The sequence below is a fragment of the Muntiacus reevesi genome, chromosome 7, assembly GCF_963930625.1.
Source record: "Muntiacus reevesi chromosome 7, mMunRee1.1, whole genome shotgun sequence".
In the NCBI taxonomy this organism is placed as follows: Eukaryota; Metazoa; Chordata; class Mammalia; order Artiodactyla; family Cervidae; genus Muntiacus; species Muntiacus reevesi.
The window spans coordinates 90946148-90949145 of NC_089255.1; positions in this window are offsets into that span (position 1 = coordinate 90946148).

The following is a 2998-nucleotide window of genomic DNA, read 5'->3' on the forward strand; positions in this document are numbered from 1 at the left end:
CAAATGACACAGTTCTGAAGGTCGAAAGTGCTGGGGGTGGGAAAAACTTGGAGAGAGGGATAAGAGATGTTTAGAACCTCAGTTTTCAAATTGAAGAATCTGGAAATTACGTCTCTAGTTATTAAAGAAATGTATAAATTTTTAAACTTTTATTTAAAAATACAATTATAAAACATGAAAGAGAAAGAGATCTCACCATATTAGGGGGTGGGGAGGTTGTGGGACACTGGGAAAAGTGCACTAAACTGTCTAATTTAGCAATAACTCAGGGGCTAATATCTTAAAATGCTACATTACGCAGCAATGGTTTAATAATATCACTTGGTAATATAGAGGAAATCATGCAGAGAATTAAAAACAGAGTCTCTTGGGAATGAGGACTAGCGGCAGTGACAATAGGAAAGGGAATTCCTTTTTTATCCTATTCGATAGTTTTCAAAATAGTAGAAAATTATTCAATATTTTTAATAAGAAAAAGATGATAGGTAGTGGAACCAAACCAAAGGAAGCTAGTTGAGTTCTATGTTTAGTGACATTAGCATTGCATTTCTTTCCATGTCATCACTGGGGCTGTCACCTTTAGGATCTCTCAGAGTATGATCTATCCCTTCCTTTAATTATCCTTACTCAGTTGCCTCCTGGGGTTTCTTGAGCTTGTTGGGGCTGCTCTTGTCCCAGATCCTTTCCACACATTTTCCCCTCAGCCGCGAAACTCTTCACCCAGATACTTGCAGGTCTCACTGCCTCACCTTCTTCAGACCGTGCACGAGTCACCCATTCTCCATGACCACCTCTCTGTTTAGACTGAAATGGATTCTTTCCCCAAAGTACTCATCCCTTGTCCCTGCTTTATTTTTCTCCATAGTATTCATCACCATCTGGTACATTATATACATTTTACATGTGCTTGTTTATTATTTTACAGCCACCATTAGAAAGAAAGGTTCATGAAAGCAGAAATGTCTGTCCATTTTGTTCACTTCTGAATCTCCTAACTTGTTGAATTGTGGGCTGCAAGCTGTAAGTCTACAATAAATAATCATTGAATGAATAACTTCCAGATGCCCCTCGTAAGGGGACAGGATTCCTGGGAGTCAGTTTTCAAAGTCTCCTCTCTGTTGACCAGGATTTGAAAGAGCACTGTCAATGTTTGACATTATTTTACTTTCATGGACAAGCAAGTCTAAATTATAATTATTTTTTTAATTGCTACCATCATTTACCAAAGATTTCATACAATTTTCAAACATTTATATTTTTTAATCAAATAATTCCAACAACTCTTGTAAAATGATATATAATACCCATTTTACAGAAGAAAAAATTTCTGGTAATGAGACTGTAAGTAGCTTACTTACATCCACTTGGTTACTAAGTGCCAGAATTAATACATTCAGTCAAGCCATAATGAAGTTTTATAGGAAGTCTTTAAAACATTTAAAATTTTACACTGAGAACATACCAACTAAATATTTTTATCTGCAAGTAATAGCAAACTCAGCTCCAGCTGCCTTAAATAATAAAAGCTATTAATATTTATTATTCCATGTAATTAGAAAGTATAGGCAAGCTCGAAGTAAGGGTTTTTTCCTGGGGTTTATTATTTATTATTATTTATTATTTCCTGGGGGTTATTATCATTTATTATTATTTATTATTATTCAGGACTACAACTGTATGTCTCTGCAGTTCTTTTAGCTCTCATATCCTAGGTCCACTGTATCCCCAGAGGACTTTTCTTATGGTCAAAAGAAGGACACCATCATAGCTCCAGCTTGGTCCCTTTCTTTTCAGAATCTTTCCCCCTTTACTGCTCCACTAAATTTCAAGTCTTTCCTCTGATTCTAATGCTTGAGAACCAATACTCTGAAAAAATCAAGACTTACCTATCAAAATGGAGACGGAGTTGTTCATCCAAACTAGCCAGTGGTGTCACATGGGATACATGCAGTGACAACAACCACAATGTCCAGTACTAAGTACACTTGTCCCCCAAGTTCTCTGTGCTTCATTGTAAAATCTTCCCTGGGAGCTATATGTATAATGCTGTGCGAAGCTTAGTCGCTCAGTCGTGTCTGACTCTTTGTGAGCCCATGGGCTGCAGCCCGCAAGGCTCCTCTGTCCACAGGAATTCTATTCTCCAGCAAGAACTCTGGAGTGGGCAGCCTTTCCCTTCTCCAGTGGATCTTCACAACCCAAGGATCAAACCCAGGTCTCCCACATTGCAGGCAGATTCTTTACCAGCTGAGCCACAAGGGAAGCCGATATGTATAATGACAACACCATAAATAAAAAATGGAAGAGACTGCTTTCATAAACATTACTGTGTTAGTAATTACTTTTAAACTCTATTAATACCCAGTGGGAGTGGAAGGAAAGAGACATCAGTTCAGTTCAGTTCAGTTGCTCAGTCGGGTCCAACTCTTTGTGACCCCACGAACTGCAGAACAGCAGGCCTCCTTGTCCATCACAAACTCCCGGAGTTTACCCAAACTCATGTTCATTGAGCCTGTGATGCCATCCAAACATTTCATCCTCTGCCATCCCCTTCTTCTCCTGCCCTCAATGGCTGACTTTATTTTTGGGCTCCAAAATCACTGCAGATGGTGAATGCAGCCATGAAATTTAAAAACGCTTACTCCTTGGAAAGAAAGTTATGACCAACATAGACAGCATATTAAAAAGCAGAGACATTACTTTGCCAACAAAACTCCATCGGGTCAAGGCTATGGTTTTTCCAGTGGTCATGTATGGATGTGAGACTTGGACTCTGAAGAAAGCTGAGTGCTGAAAAATTGATGCATTTGAACTATGGTGTTGGAGAAGACCCTTGAGATTCCCTTGGACTGCAAGGAGATCCAAACAGTCCATCCTAAAGCAGATCAGTCCTGGGTGTTCATTGGAAGGACTGATGCTGAAACTGAAACTCCAGTACTTTGTCCACCTCAGGCAAAGAGTTGACTCATTGGAAAATCCCTGATGCTGGGAGGGATTGGGG